Raw genomic sequence first — 17691 nt, forward strand, 5'->3', positions numbered from 1 at the left:
AAAGGGTGGAGGTGGGTTGGTTCTGAGCACTACTGCACAACCATGTGGATGTGGCTGACAGTATTGTACTGCACACTTGGAAAATGTTGGAAGGGTAATTTTTATGTTAGAATTGCTTAAAATAACTTGCTAGGCTTTAAAAATTAAATGAAGAGATATTACAATGGAAAATAAATATTTAATAAAAGTTGGGTTCTTGAAATCCATTTTGCATCCTTTTATCTTCCTTTCTCTCCTTCTCTGTTGTCTCTCTCTTCCTCTGTGTATGTGTGTGTGTGTCTTTCTCTTTTTATTATTTTGTTTATAACAAAATTTGAGTGCCGACTACAAGCTGATTCCATTACATGCGTTATAACAGACTGACAAGGATGTGAATACATCCAAACCTTTCAGTTTTTTATTTGTTTGCTCATTTTTAAGCTATGCTAGTGTTTAAAAAATTTTCTTCAGTCATTCTAATCATGTCAAATTGTGAGGAAATAAAACGTTTAAATTGCAATAAACTGTATATATTTTCAATAGCAACACAGATTGAATTCCCCTTCAGCTGTGAGTTTATAAGATTTAAAATATATACATATATGAATTCACTTTCCTTCTGCATTCTTCATCTTTTTTTTTTTTTTTACTTTTTGTTAATAGGAAAGAATTATAAAGAGATTTCTAGGGAATTCTTAGGAGAGTTTTTTGTCACAATCAGAAGTATTTTGCAGCTTTTAAATGTTGAGTATGTGGTTAATGGAACCAGTAAATTTCAAATACATTTTTTGTGGCCCCAAAGGGGTGAAAACGAGGAAATATGAAATTAGTTTGCTCTATTGAAACAGTAGTACTGTTGTATTGAGAATACTATGACCATCTATATTGTGAAATTATTGCCGTGACTATCAGCATAACACAGTTATGGCTTTGCTCTTGTTCATCAAACTGAATCAAATCTAACTGACCCATTCAACTCTGACCATTATACTCAGCTGTACACGTGAGACACATAATCTATAGGCTTTCAAATATTTTCATTTATAGTAAGACTATAAAATAAACAGCAAAATATCTCAAAGCAAATTGAAGTAAAAATAAGAAAAAAAGTGAAAGGAAAACATGGGACAATATTTTAAAAACTTGAATGTTGATGTAAATTTATTTTCCAAGCATTACTTTTTAAAAAAAAAATCATTCCTCTGAGATATATTTAATGCAAACATTAATTGACTGAAATTGGTGTATGAACTAGAATGTCTAATTGTAATTTAAACTCTCGCTATTTAAATCATAGAAATCCCAATACCCCACAAGCACAGGCAACGAAGGCAAAAATGGACAAACAGGATCACATCAAGTGAAAACCTTCTGCACAGCAAAGGATACAATCATCAAAGTGAAGAGACAACCCACAGAATGGGAGAAAATGTCTGCAAACTACCCATCTGACCAGGTTTAATAACCAGAATATATAAAGAGCTCAAACAACTAGGGAATAAATCTAATAATCTGATTAAAAAATGAGCAAAAGAGTTGAATAGACATTTCTGAAAAGAAGACATACAGATGGAAAACAGGCTTATGAAAAGGTGCTCAACATCATTGATGATCAGAGAAATATAAATCAAAACTACAGTGAGGTATCATCTCGCCCCAGTTAAAAGGACTTATATCAAAAAGACAGGCAATAATCAATGCTGCTGAGGGTGTGGGGAAAAGGGAACCCTTGTACACTGTTGGTGGGAATGTAAATTAGTACAACCAATATGGAGAACAGTTTGGAGGTTCCTCAAAAATCTAAAAATTGCACTACCATCTGATCCAGCAATCCGACTGTGGGTTATCTATCCAAAAGAAAGAAAATCAATTTATCAAAGATGTAGCTGCATTCCTATGTTTGTTGCAACACTGTTTACAATAGCTAAGATTTGGAAGCAACCTCTGTCCATCAAAGGATGAATGAATACAGAAAATGTGGTACATATACACAATGGAGTGCTATTTGGCCATAAAAAAAGAATGAGATTCAGTCATTTGCAACAACATGGATGAAACTGGAGATAATTATCTTAAGTCATAAACCAGGCCAAGTAAGACAAACATTGCATATTCTCACTTATTTGTGGAACCTAAAAATCAAAACAGTTGAACTTATGGACATAGAGAGTAGAAGGATGATTACCAGAGGCTAGGAAGGGGAGTGAGGGGATGGTGAAGTGGGAGGTGTGGATGGTTAATGGGTAAAAACAAAAATTGAAAGAATAAATGGCTGAATGCAGTGGCTCATGCCTGTAATCCTGGCACTTTGGGAGGCTGAGCCGGGTGGATCACCTGAGGTCAGGAGTTCGAGACCATCCTGGCCAACATGGGAAAACCCCGTCTCTACTAAAAATACAAAAATTAGCTGGGCGTGGTGGGCCCCTGTAATCCCAGCTACTCAGGAGGCTGAGGCAGGAGAATCACTTGAACCCAGGAGGCATAGGTTGCAGTGAGCCAAGATCATGCCACTGCACTCCAGCCTGGGCAACAGAGTGAGAATCCATCTCAAAAAAAAAAGAAAGAAAAAAGAAATAATGAACTATTAACTATTATTTGATAGTGCAACAGGGTGACTATAGTCAATAATAACTTAGTTTTACATATTAAAATAACTCAGAGAGTGTAACTGAATTGTTTGTGACTCAAAGGATAAATGCTTGAGGTGATGGCTAGCCCATTCTCCATGATATGCTCATTGCACATTGTATGCCTGTATCAAAACATCTCATGTACCTCATATATAGATATATCTATATATAGATATATATATACATATATCTATATATAGATATATCTATATACATATATATCTATATATCTATAGATATATCTATATACATATATATCTATATATCTAGATATATCTATATACATATATATCTATATATCTAGATATATTATATCTAGATCTATCTATATACATATATATCTATATATCTAGATATATTATATCTAGATCTAATATATATGTATCTATATATATTAGATCTAGATATAATATATCTAGATCTAATATATATGTATCTATATATATTAGATCTAGATATATATATCTCTGTATCTATATATATCTAGATATATCTATATCTAGATATATGTGTATATATATATAGATGTATCTATTATATACCCACAAAAATTAGAAATAAAAAAGATTTAAAAAATAAATAAATCACAGAAATCCCTGGAAAAGTAAACTACTTTAGAATAGCATAATCCTAAATGAAAATGTCTTAAGGAAGGAACCCTGAATCACATTTTGTTGGTATTACTTTAGATTTGGTAGTCAGCAAATGGCAGATTATTATTATATTTTAATTCTGAAAGTTATTCTTTGCTGTTAGAAAGTACCAAAGAAGGTGAGTTTTTTTTTTTTTTAATTATACTTTAAGTTCTAGGGTACATGTGCACAACGTGCAGGTTTGTTCCATAGGAATACATGGGCCATGTTGGTTTGCTGCACCTATCAAATCCTCATTTACATTAGGTATTTCTCCTAATGCTATCCCTCCCCCAGCCCCCACCCCCTGACAGGCGCCAGTGTGTGATGTTCCCTGCCTTGTGTCCATGTATTCTCATTGTTCAGCTCCTACCTATGAGTGAGAACATGCGGTATTTGGTTTTCTGTCCTCGTGATAGTTTGCTGAGAATGATGGTTTCCAGTTTCATCCATGTCCCTACAAAGGACATGAACTCATCATTTTTTATGGCTGCATAGTATTCCATGGTGTATATGTGCCACATTTTCTTAATCCAGTCTATCATTGATGGACATTTGGGTTGGTTCCAATTCTTTGCTATTGTGAATAGTGCCGCAATAAACATACGTGTGCATGTGTCTTTATAGCAGCATGATTTATTATCCTTTGGGTATATCCCCAGTAATGGGATGGCTGGGTCAAATGGTATTTCTAGTTCTAGATCCCTGAGGAATCGCCACACTGTCTTCCACAATGGTTGAACTAGTTTACAGTCCCACCAACAGCTTAAAAGTGTTCCTATTTCTCCACATCCTCTCCAGCACCTGTTGTTTCCTGACTTTTTAATGATCACCATTCTAACTGGTGTGAGATGGTATCTCATTGTGGTTTTGATTTGCATTTCTCTGATGACCAGTGATGGATGATGAGCATTTTTTCATGTTTGTTGGCTGCATTAATGTCTTCTTTTGAGAAGTGTCTGTTCATATCCTTCACCCACTTTTTGATGGGGTTGCTTTTTTCTTGTAAATTTGTTTGAGTTCATTGTAGATTCTGGATAATAGCCCTTTGTCAGATGGGTAGATTGCAAAGATTTTCTCCCATTCTGTAGGTTGCCTGTTCACTGTGATTATAGTTTCTTTTGCTGTGCAGAAGCTCTTTAGTTTAATTAGATCCCATTTGTCAATTTTGTCTTTTGTTGCCATTGCTTTTGGTATTTTAGACATGAAGTCCTTGCCCATGCCTATGTCCTGAGTGGTAGTGCCTAGGTTTTCTTCTAGGATTTTTACAGTGTTAGGTCTTACATTTAAGTCTTAATTTTCCTTGAGTTAATTATTGTATACGGTGTAAGGAAGGGATCCAGTTTCAGCTTTCTACAGGTGGCTAGACAGTTTTCCCAGCACCATTTATTAAATAGGGAATTCCTTCCCTATTGCTTGTTTTTGTCAGGTTTATCTAAGATCAGATGGTTGTAGACATGTGGTGTTATTTCTGAGGCCTCTGCTCTGTTTCCTTTGTCCATATATCTGTTTTGGTACTAATACCATGCTGTTTCGGTTGCTGTAGCCTTGTAGTATAATGTGAAGTCAGGTAGCACGTTGCCTCCAGCTTTGTTCTTTTTGCTTGGGATTGTCTTTGCTAAATGCTCACAAGACAAAGTAGGAAAGATCTAAAATCGACACCCTAACATCACTATTAAAAGAACTAGAGAAGCAAGAGCAAACAAATCAAAAGCTAGCAGAAGGCAAGAAATAACTAAGATCAGAGCGGAAATGAAGGAGATAGAGACACAAAGAATCCTTCAAAAAAATCAATCAATCCAGCAGCTGGTTTTTTGAAAAGATCAACAAAATTGATAGACTGCTAGCAAGACTAATAAAGAAGAAAAGAGGGAAGAATCAAATAGATGCAACAGAAAATGATAAAGGGGATATCACCACTGATCCCACAGAAATAGAAACTATCATCAGAGAATACTATACACATCTCTATGCAAATAAACTTGAAAATCTAGAAGAAATGGATAAATTCCAGGACACATACAGCCTCCCAAGACTAAACCAGGAAGAAGTTGAATCTCTGAATACAGCAATAACAGGTTCTGAAATTGAGGCAATAATTAATAGCCTACCAACCAAAAAAAGTCCTGGACCAGACAGATTCCAGGACCAGACGGATTCTGGTAGGAATTCTACCAGAGGTACAAAGAGGAGCTGCTACCATTTCTTCTGAAACTATTTCAATCAATAGAAAAAGAGGGAAACCTCCCTAACTCATTTTATGAGGCTAGCATCATCCTGATACCAAAGCCTGGTAGAGACACATCAAAAAAAGAGAATTTTAGGCCAATATCCCTAATGAACATCGATGTGAAAATCCTCAATAAAATACTGGCAAACCGAATCCAACAGCACATCAAAAAGTTTATCCACCACAATCAAGTTGGCTTCATCCCTGGGATGCAAGGCTGGTTCAACATACACAAATCAATAAACGTAATACATCACATAAACAAATCCAATGACATAAATCACATGATTATATCAATAGATGCAGAAAAGGCCTTTGACAAAATTCAACAGTCCTTCATGCTAAAAACTCTCAATAAACTAGGTATTGATGGAACATATCTCAAAATAATAAGAGATATTTATGATGACCCACAGCCAATATCATACTGAATGGGCAAAAACTGAAAGCATTCTGTTTGAAAACCGGCACAAGATAAGGATGCCCTCTCTCACCACTCCTATTCAACATAGTTTTGGAAGTTCTGGCTAGGACAGTCAGGCAAGAGAAAGAAAAAAAGCGTATTCAATTAGGAAAAGAGGAAGTCAAATTGTCTCTGTTTGCAGATGACATGATTGTATATTTAGAAAACCCCATCGTCTCAGCCCAAAATCTCCTTAAGCTGATAAGCAACTTCAGCAAAGTCTCAGATACAAAACCAATGTGCAAAAATCACAAGCATTCCTATACACCAGTAATAGCCAAATCATGAGTGAACTCTCATTCACAATTACTACAAAGAGAATAAAATACCTAGGAATCCAACTTACAAGGAATGTGAAGGACCTCTTCAAGAGCTGCAAACCACTACTCAACGCAATAAAAGAGGACACAAACAAATGGAAGAACATTCCATGCTCATGGATACGAAGAATCAATATCGTGAAAATGGCCATACTGCCCGAGGTAATTTATAGATTCAATGTTATCCCCATCAAGCTACCAATGACTTTCTTCACAGAATTGGAAAAAACTTTAAAATTCATATGGAACCAAAAACAGGGTGAGTTTTATACTGTGGTTCTCTATAAAAAATGATATTGGGCCAGCATCAAATTTACAGCTGATAATGAGAACTTTTTAAAATACATATTTCTATTTGATATGTAGGCAAACAATATATGTTTCCTTTTGTACTTATGATGAACTTTTATATTATAGATAGTAAGGGAGTTTAACTTATTAGACATTAAAAATGATATTTCAACAAATCTGTTGTTGCTGGAAGTGTGTGTGCTAATACGCAGGTCAGAGGTAAATAATCACATTATTATAGTGCTACTGCAAACAAGAATTATCAATAAAGAAATAGTGGTAGAGAAATATAGGTATCATTAGGGTCTGGAACCAGATGGCATGTTACAATGACAGAGTGGGTGGGTGGAAAGTGGTCAAACCAAAAATTACTACACCTCACACACTATCCATCAAACTTTCATAAAGGTACAGTGAAAAATCTCCCATCTTGGAGAGCAAACCTTTCTGTCTGGAGAAAGAAATTTATATAATATAATATATATATTATATGATTACACATATATTCTTCCATACTATAATAGGCATGTCATATTCAGGTTAAGCTTATTAAATGAGTAAATCTTGCCAAAAGATTAAGAGATGAACCTGTGATGCTCACATGGATTAATTTTTCTCATGCATACAACAATTTCCTGTAAGTAGTTGATTTCAAGCTGATGTCCATAGAACAGTAAGGCTTCTGGGGGAAATGGCTCAGTGTTTTCCTGAGTTTATGGGTGAAGGCATATAAATATGCTTTCATGTCCTCTTTAACCAGACTAGCAGCTCTGCTTTCTTCTATTTTACACTTATAAAATCACCACAAATAAAGCATTATGAAAACTACCAAGGTGCAAAGTATTCTTTCTGCAAATACTTGTAGCTATGGAAACTCTGAAAGAAGACACAATGTTCTATACTTCAAGGCAATTTTGGGGTCCTTGGGAAAAGGTAGCCTCAAACAGTCCCAACATTCCTGTAGCAGAAATAACTTGGGCAACATAAAACTTGAGTTTCTGGTTTTGGAAAAATGGTGGCTCTTCTGAAAAATACAAGTCTACTTCTTCGTATTTGGAAAATAACAATGAAATGCGCTTGCAGACGAGTTTCTTATTGATGAGAAAAAGGAAAAAGGGAGAAGGCATTGTTGCCACAGTATTTTCTCTTTGATCTCTTGTATGGTAGAATCAATTCAAACTACGAGATATATTTTTAAAAAATTCCCTTCTTTCATTATTAACTGGTATTCCAAACCACAGTAACTGCACTAAGTAGGCAGATAATTTATTCCATTAATAATCAACACTGGCCTTGTAGGGATTCATTTGTATTCAGACATGGATTTGCATTATTAATGTTTTTGGCAGTCCACAATATGTTGAGAAATACAATAAATGAAACTTCCAATAAAATCTGGTCCATAGTGACTTTTGGGCAAAAGTTTAATATAAAGTTAATTCATGTTTTCATCTTGAATGATTATTATTACTGTTTTTAAAGAAAGGTTTTTAATGACATAAAAATTAAATATCCCTGGAGCCATATTTTCCACTGGAAGCAAATTTTAACAATCATTAGTTCCAGGGCCAGTTGCAGTCGCTCATGCCTGTAATCCTAATGCTTGGGAGGCTGAGGTGGAAGATCACTTGAAGCCAGGAGTTTGAAACCACCCTGGGCAACAAAGCAAGACCCTGTCTCTACAAAAAAATTTAAAAAGCTGGCTGGTAATGGTGGAATGTGCCTGTAGTCCTAGCTACTCAGGAGGCTGAGGTGGGAGGATCACTTAGGTCCAAGAGTCTGAGACTATAGTGAGCTATGATTGTGCTACTGCATTCTAGCTTGGGTGACAGAGTGAGACCATCTCTCTAAATGTAAATAAATAATAAATAAATAAATAAATGAAATAATCATCATTATGAGTTCCCAAAGTTCTCACAGCTGACAGCTTGCCTCCTGGGTTACCATGAAGATTGTTTTCACAAGAAGATAATATTAAAATGCTACAAGGCTTCACATCATTACAAGGCAATGAAATACATTTTATTCACCATGAAGTAATTTTCTTTTCTTCTTCTTCTCCTTCTCCTTCTTCTTCTTCTTTTTTACTTTCCTTTGAGATGGGGTCTTGCTCTGTCACCCAGGCTGGAGTGCAGTGGCACCACCATAGCTCTCTGCAGTCTCAAACTCCCAGGCTCAAGTGATCCTCTTGCCTCAGCCTTGTGAGTAGCTGGGACCACAGGTGCACACTGCCTTCCTGGCTAATTTTTTTCTTTTTTTAGTTTTTGTAGAGACTCTCACTATGTTGCCCAGGTTGGTCTCGAACTCTTGACCTCAAGCTATCTTCCCACCTCAGCCTCCCAAAGTGCTGGAATTATAGGAATGAGCCACTGCACCCATCCAGAAAATAATTTTATATCCTAGCTTTCATTAGACATATTTCAAATTTTTTATAATATCATGAAAATAAAATTGAATCAGTGAATGACCACATACAATACACTAGATAATGCACGGAGTTGTTTTGATTAGATTTATTTGATTAAAAATCTATAAGAGATTAAAGAAACACTTATGCTGACTTACATAACAAGGCTCTGGGCTTATCAATAAATATATTCTTGATATGTATCAATATGCATTTCATATATCCAAAAAAAGGGATTTATAAGAGGATGGGTGATATTTACAGATTAAGGGCAAGATTGAGAGTGGTTTAGAAGAGTACAGATGGCCTGCCATTGGCACACTGTTTGAGAAACAGGTTTGTACTCCTTTGTACTCTTGTCCTTAGAAACTGGACACAGACAAAATTTGAGTTTGCTAAACTGATTTGGACCCTGAGCCAACACACTGAATTCCTAACTTACTCTAGATGCCTGAGAAATGCTTTACCTTTATTGCAGTACCTTTGATAGACATGTTATTTATAAAATGAAGTTTCATTGATTCGATTCAACTTTTTGACAATAGGTTTTAATAAAAATTGCATATAAAATGTTTCATTAACTTTTCTAAATCTTCCAAGAATTCCACTGTTTAGACTTTATATTCTCTACCATCGAATGAATGTTTTTATGTTTTCAGTAACTTTCTCTGCCTTTAAAGATCAGAAAACTTCAATGAAATTACTGCTATATTCAGTAATACATATACCTTGTTTCTGTTTGCATTTTACCTGATATTTTTATAGCACTTTGAAGTGTACAAGGCATTTTTGCATTAGGATTGAATTACATTTTGAGAATATCATGTGATGTGGTCAGGGCAGGGTATTAGTGATCCACTGTTTTAAGGTAAAGAGCCTTAAACTGAACTTCTAAGAATATTACCACTGCAAAATAGTAAACAAGTGGATAATGAAGGCCTCAGTTTGCCTTTGCTATCTCTAAGATTTTCTACTGGACTTCTCCTGCCCTTACATGCTCTTTGTAATCTATATGAAAAAGTATTTTTGTTGAAGTTACTGCTCTAAATGTCTCCTTTGCTCCATTAGTACAGATGGGGCAAGGGAGTGCAATTTGTTTCACATATAAACTACTGGAAAACAGCTCTACCTTCTAAAAGCTTCTCTTCTTGCATTTGATAGCAAGTGTTCCAGAACTAAGTAAATTGCTGAGTTTCCAGGAAAATTCATAGAAATTCTGCGAGATCCAGTGCTCCTATTTAAAATGCTTTTCTGCTAAGAAAAACTGTCTGCAGTTAAAGGGAATGTGATTATTATTTAGGATGTTGAGAAGTGATTTTTGATGGCATCAACAAAACACACTCAGATACAGATATGCATACCCTCACATATACAACAACACACAGGAAATAATTTCTTTCATGTAGTTAGGAGCATTCTGTATAATGTACTGTCCTTGCTGGCCATACAAATGATTAAGTACCCAACACAGAACTTTGTTCTTTACAAAGATGCTCCCAAACCCACTAAGACAGATAATAAGTAAATTCATGTTTTGACTAAATCCAGACAACCAATGACAAGCTTTGAAATGACAAGGAAACCAGATTAAATTTGTTTCTGACTTGAGAAGCCAAAGTCACCGCAGGATACCTGTTACCGGAATTTTATCAAACTCTTCAAATAACAGGTTATTATTTTAACAAATTCTCTTTGTAGCAATATTTACATGCACATACACACACTACATGACTTTATTAACAATAAAGGTTTGATCTCACTTATACTAAAGTTGTGGAGTATACTAAAGTTGAAATCAGAGAAGTAGAGAGTAGAATTATGGTTACCCAGCCTCTGAGCCAGTGTGGGGAGACATGGAATGGAGGGTTGTTGATCAAAGGGTGCAAAGTTTCGGACAGACACGAAGAACAGGTTTTGTGCTCTATTGCGCAGCAGGATGACTGTAGTCAATAATGATATATACTTCATAATAACTCAGAGAGTGAATTTCAAATGTCTCACCGTAAAAAATGATAGGTAAATGAAGTGATAGATATGTGAATTAGCTTGATTTAATCATTCTACACTGTGTACATATATCAAAACATCACATTGTACCCTATACATTTTAAAATTATGGTACAATATGTCAATCAAGATAATATGAACAAATTCCTTAAAAATGCATTACTGTGAAAAATACAAATTTGAGAATGATAGGCTTAAAGAAAAATATAAAATAAATACAGTAGTGATAATCCTCAACTATTTTTATATGTATACATGACTAGCAAGAAGTAACTAGATGCAATGCAAAGTCATCTACTCTTAAAACTTCCCTGATCAACATAAAGCTTAGTTATTAAAAGTAAAAATGGAGACTCAACATTTTTTAAATTACAGGTTTAAATGTAACACTTTCCATTTAGTTATTAACCAAAAAACTCCATATTTAAAAAGTAAATGCATTTTTTTATAGGTTGGTAACATTTAATTTGGAGTTTGTTATTATCACCAAATCAAAATTTTTAAAGAAATATTTTCTGGAGGTTCAAAAATATGATTACAGATATAAGTTATTTGGTCATTGGTTTTATATGTGTATCATAGTATTTTTCACCTCAGAAACATCTTTTAATTTTAACAAAGAAAAAAATGGTGTCTTTAACATTGAGTCATATTACATTTTTGGAATAAGAAAAAAAATAGTCATCTACGATAAACCCACAGCCAATATTATACTAAATGGGAAAACGCTGGAAGCATTTCTTTTGAAAACCAGTATAAGACAAGAATGGCCTCTGTTACCACTTCTATTCAACATAGTATTGGAAGTCTTAACCAGAACAATTAGGCAAGAGAAAAAAATAAAGCACATCCGATTATGAAGAGAGATTCAAACTAACTCTGTTTGCAGATAACATAATTCTATATCTAGAAAACCTCATAGTCTCAGCCCTAAAGCTCCTACAGCTGATAAACAACTTAGCAAAGTTTCAGGATACAGAATCAATGTACAAAACTCTAGCACTCTTATACACCACCAATAGCCAAACTAAGAACCAAATCAGAAAGGCAATTCCATTTACAATTCACTCAAAAAGAATAAAATACCTAGGAATACAGCTAACGAGGGAGGTGAAAAATCTCTACAACGAGAATTACAAAACACTTCTCACAGAAATCAGAGAAGGCACAAACAAATGGAAAAACTTCTCATGCTCATGAATAGGAAGAATCAATATCATTAAAATGGCTCTACTGCCCAAAGCAATTTACAGATTCAATGCTATTCCTATCTAACTACCAATGACATTCTCCACATAACTAGAAAAGAAATTATTTAAAAATTCATATGAAACCAAGGCAGTCCTAAGAAAAAAGAACAAAGCTGGAGGCATCAGATTACTCAACTTCAAACTATACTACAAGGCTACAGTAACCAAAACATCATGATATGGGTACAAAAACAGGCACATAGACCATTGGAGCAAAATAGAGGGCCCCAAAATAAGGCAGCACATCTATGACCATCTGATCTTCAACAAAGCTGACAAAAACAAGCAATGAGGAAAAGATTTCCTATTCAATAAATGATGCTGGGATAACTGGGTAGTCACATGCAGAAGATTGAAGCTGGATCATTTCCACAAAAATCAACTCAAGATGGATTGAAGATTTAAATGTAAAACCCAAAATTATCCAAGCCTTGGAAGACAACTTAGGCAATATAATCCTGGACATATGAACAGACAAAGATTTCATGACAAAGACACCAAAAGCAATCACAACAAAAGCAAAAATTGACATATGGGATCTAATTAAACTTAAGAGCTTCTCCACTGCAAAAGAAACTATCAACAGAGTAAACAGACAACCTACAGAATGGGAGAAAATATTTGCCAACCATGCATCTGACAAAAGTCTAATATCCAGCATCTATAAGGAACTTAAAATTTACAACAGCAAAACAACCCCATTAAAAAGTGGGCAAAAGACATGCACAGACACTTCTCAAAAGAAGACATACATGCGGCCAGTAAGCATATGAAAAAAAAGCTCAGTATCACTGATCATTAGAGAAATGCAAATCAAAACCACAGTGAGATACCACCTCACACCAGTCAGAATGGCTATTACTAAAAAGTCAAAAAGTAACAGATGCTGGTGAGGTTATGGAGAAAAGGGAACACTTACACCTTGTTGGTGGGGATGTAAATCAGTTCAACCATTGTGGAAAGCAGTATGGTGATTCCTCAAAGAGCTAAAAGCAGAACTACCATTTGACCCAGCAATCCCATTACTGGGTATATACCAAGAGGAATAGCAATCATCTACCATAAAGATCATGCATGTGAATGTTCATTGCAACACTATTCATGATAGCAAAGACATGGAATCAACTTAAATGGCCATCAATGGCAGGTTGGATTAAGAAAATGTGGTATATATTCACTATGGAATATTATGTAGCCATAAAAATAGAATGAGATCATGTCTTTTGTGGGACATGGAGGCAGCTGGAGACTATTATCTTTAGCAAACTAGCACAAGAACAGAAAGCCAAATACCACATGTTCTCACTTATAAGCAGGAATTAAAAGTTAAAAACTTAGGAACACAAAGAAGGAAACAGACACTGGGTTCTACTTGAGGAAGGTGGGAGGAGGAAGAGGAGCAGAAAAGATAACTATTGGGTACTGGGCTTAATACCTGAGTGACAAAATAATATGTACAACAAACTCCCATGACACATGTTTGCCTATGTAACAAACCTTCACATGTACCTCCAAACCTAAAATAAAAGTTAAAAAATAATTTCTTCTAATAATATCATCATTGTATGTTTCTTTTTCTTTTCTTTCATTAAAAAAACTACATTTAGGACAACTCAAACCATTTTTGAAACCATTCCATTGTTTATAATTGGGCTCCATTTATTTTAAAAAATCTCCTTTTTAAAATAACTTTTTGAGACAGGATCTCACTCCATCATTCAGCCTGGAGTGCAGTGGTGTCATCACAACTCACTGCAGCCTTGACTTCCTGGGCAATCCTCACACCTCAGCCTCCTGAATAGATGGCATCACAGGTGGGCATCACCATACCCAGACAATATTTTTTTTTATTTTTTGTAGAGACAAGGCCTCCCTATGTTGGCCAGGCTGGTCTCAAACTCCTGAGCTCAAGCAATCCTTCTGCCTTGGCCTCCCAAAGTGCTAGGATTACAGATGCGAGCCACTGTGCCCAACCAAAAATATTTCCTAAATTATTTTTTTCTTAACCCCTTTTGACACAACATTCTCTTTTGGTAAAATAGTTGCATTGCTTTAGCTGGTGATCACATGGCAGATATGGTTTCAGTTACTACCTATATGTAATATCACTCTCAAATTCTTACCCCTAGTCTCAGTTTTCCCCTCTGAGGCCTATGCTCAAATTGTCTATTTTTCAGTTTAAATTTTGATATTAAATTTATTTCCTCTTCCTTCCAGATAGCCCTTGAAAAAATTTTTAATTATAAAGAAAACAACACCCGTTATATCACCAGTGTTCCTTGTTCTAGTTAATACACCATGCCAAGATTTTTTCTTCTCTTAGTACCACTTCCTTCAGTCAAATAATTTCCAAGTCCTGTCAGTGACATGTTGAAAATGACAATTCTTGTCATCTGAGAAGCATTTATTGTCAATGCGTAACTTCAGAGCTCATCATCTCTCATTTGAATTATTGTGATAACATACCAATCCTGTTTCTTTTTTCATATTCACATATTCTTAAGTTAATTTTTATTCCCTTATGTTGATTGATCTTTAAAAACTTTTGAGACTTCTTTTTTTCCTGGAGAACAAAACCCAAAGTTCCTGGCATGCAGAGCTCTTTAGAGTTTGAAAACAATCTTGCCAGCCACATTTTCTGTCACCTGCCCTTATGCACTCTACACTCTAGTCAGACTATGACAGTGAAAAGCAGGCCTAACATTATTAAATCAATTTTGCCTGTAACCTCACAACACCCATCCCCACTCCACTGGGGTGCTATCTTTTAGGTTAAATACTTTTGCTTATCTGTGCATTTAGGCCAAGCTAACTAGGGGAAGAATTTCATTTATTGTTTAAAAAAAAGATGATAATACTCCCTTCCTAAAACTAACCCCTGAGGAGATAAAGAGGGTGAATACACAAGTAACAATGTTGTGTTGAGAATTTGTGGGGTTATTGTGATCTGACCAAAAATGGAGAGGTTTCATGGCCTCCTAAGCCCCTCACTGGTGCCCACATGTCTGCAGTCATTGGTCACCTCTTAATCCCAACTCCTTTCTTTTCACCCTGATCCTAACGTAATAGAAGCCTGAAATTTGTACTGACTTAAGATGGTTCTTTAGGATGTTAGTCCCCCATCTTTTCTGTTTGCTGGCTCCCTGAAATAAAGTTGTCTACCTTCCTCCAACTCTTTGTCTCTCAATGCATTGGCTGTCATGCAGCAAGCAGAAATAGTTTGGACTCACAATTTGGGGAAGCCTGCAGCCAGAAGAAGTTGCTCCTGGCCAGCTGGCCCCAGCTAAGGAATTCCTGGATATGTCCCTATCAGCTGCTGGAGACTTTTCCCTCCAGGGACCCCTGCTAGTTCCCTTGGCAGTACTGGCTGTCTCTATGCATACTGCTGAAACAAGGTATTGAAAAATCTCTATGAGTGAATGGACTCGATTCAGAAGCAGGACAAGTTGCTCTGGTGTTTACAGCCGGGAACTCCCTTTTCCCTCTGTTTGGGTTCATTCTTTGAACCAGCCATTTTGTTTTACCCTGGGGTATCCTGTTGGAGAAGGGGAATAGTGTTGGACTTGTATCTGATTTGAGAAGCAGTTCATTTGCATTTGTCTTTGTCTTTGTGGGCCCTGGGCTATATGTTTTAAAACATGAGAAAGTTCAAATCCATGCTAGGTTTTCTGGGATTACAGCTGTTACATATTATGGCACATTTCTGTGTACATTTTAAACTGATAGGCAAATTATAGCAAGAAAAATCAGAGATCAAATTGTTAACCTGCAACTACAGAGTTAAGTATTGTCTTCTAAAACTCTTTATTAGTCCATTTTGCACTGCTATGAAGAAATGCCTAAGTCTGTGTAATTTATAAAGAAAAGAGGTTTATTTGGCTAATGGTTTTGCACGGTGCTGGCTTCTGTAAAGCTTCTGGTGAGGTCTCAGAAAGCTTTCATTCATCGAGGAAGAAGAGGAAGCAGGTGTGTCACATGGTGAGAGAGAAAGGAGGAGGTACAAGGCTCTTAAACAACCAGCTCTTGGGTGAACTAATAGACTGAGAATCACTCATTACTGTGAGGACAGCACTAAGCAATTCATGAGGGATCCGCCCCCATGACCCAAACACCTCCCACTAGGCCCCAGCTCCAACACTGGGGATGACAATTCAACATGAGATATGGAGTGGACAAATATCCAAACCATATCACTTTCTATTGCTCTCTTTCCTTTCTGCCTGCTTTGAATTTCCCATTATTAAGCTACTGGCATTGAGATACAACTCACTTTTTATATAGCACCAACTAATCTGAAGTTACTTGGAAATTCTGTTTCCTTATATAGTTCAGCAAGTTCTAGCTAAAATGTAAACATTGAAAATTCATTTGAAACAGAAGGAAAAAAAGATAAAACAGGTTTTTAAAAAAATTAAACTGCCATGAAAACTGTTTTACCCATAATTTTGGTCTACATCCTTCACCAGATTATCTACTGGGGAAAATAAAGTTTTGGCATATGTTTTCAGACATAATTTGGATCCAGCTATCTTTAGAGGCCAGCGAAAGTACCAAATGTTAGCCAGTAGACCACAGGGTGGCATTTACAGGCCAGTGAGTTTGTGATGCCATCTTATGGCTAGAATTTTAAGGTAAAAACAATTGGATCTTGGCTTGTGTGTGTATATATCTGTTTAGATGTGTTTATGTGTATGTAGATGCATTATTTGTTATGTCTAGCATGCTACAAATTGGTTTATAAGTAAATGAGTACTTGTACATTAAATAAGCTCAAATGCTTTGCAAGTTCATGTGAATTTAGGTATCTTTGGTAAGTAAAAATGGTTTCAAAATTATTACTAAAATACAATAGAAATGTCTTTGGAATTTTCACCACACATTTTTGGGTTTACTGATTATTTTATATTTGCCTTTGATAGATATTTTAAGATATCAGGGTTTGGCATCAGGTCATAAGACTATAAACCCAACCAAAAACACAATAGTCTTTGTGTGATTTTTTTGACAAATAAGACTAATACAAGATCGTTTGTTCAATGAAAACAGCTGAATCATCTGAGTTATTGGCAAAATGCTCATGAGTTAACTTTAAGGTTCTTACTTAGATGAACCCTGATGTTCACAGGCTTTAAAAATGGTTAACAGGGAAATAACTTTAAATGATGACTGGCTTTGTTTAATACCTGAGTTAAGATGTAATTTAGGTAAAGTGTCATAAGTGAAAGAATTGAGTACATGTAAATAGAATAAATGATTCTATTTACTTTATGTAATTTAAAATCTTAAAATTAGTTTCAATTGATAAATAGGTGCTCATTGGATATCTGAGTCATTTTCAATTAAGAAAGGATTTTGATATGGGGAAACATGTTTATAAAAATTTTGGAGTGTTTTCATCCATAACATATTAATATCTGACAGATTATTCAGGATTTCTTGCCTCCTAGGTTTTCACTAAAATTTAAGGTTACTAAAAGTAAGA

The 17691-nt window shown here is 35.3% G+C and overlaps 1 protein-coding gene across 12 annotated transcripts in view; it reads right to left on the reverse strand.

Annotated features, from left to right (window-relative positions):
• The window catches only part of NOL4 (nucleolar protein 4), a 381920-nt gene that overhangs the window by 32850 nt on the left and 331379 nt on the right, over positions 1-17691 (reverse strand). The window lies entirely within an intron of this gene.

Source organism: Pan paniscus, chromosome 17 (assembly GCF_029289425.2).
Source record: "Pan paniscus chromosome 17, NHGRI_mPanPan1-v2.0_pri, whole genome shotgun sequence".
NCBI lineage: Eukaryota > Metazoa > Chordata > Mammalia > Primates > Hominidae > Pan > Pan paniscus.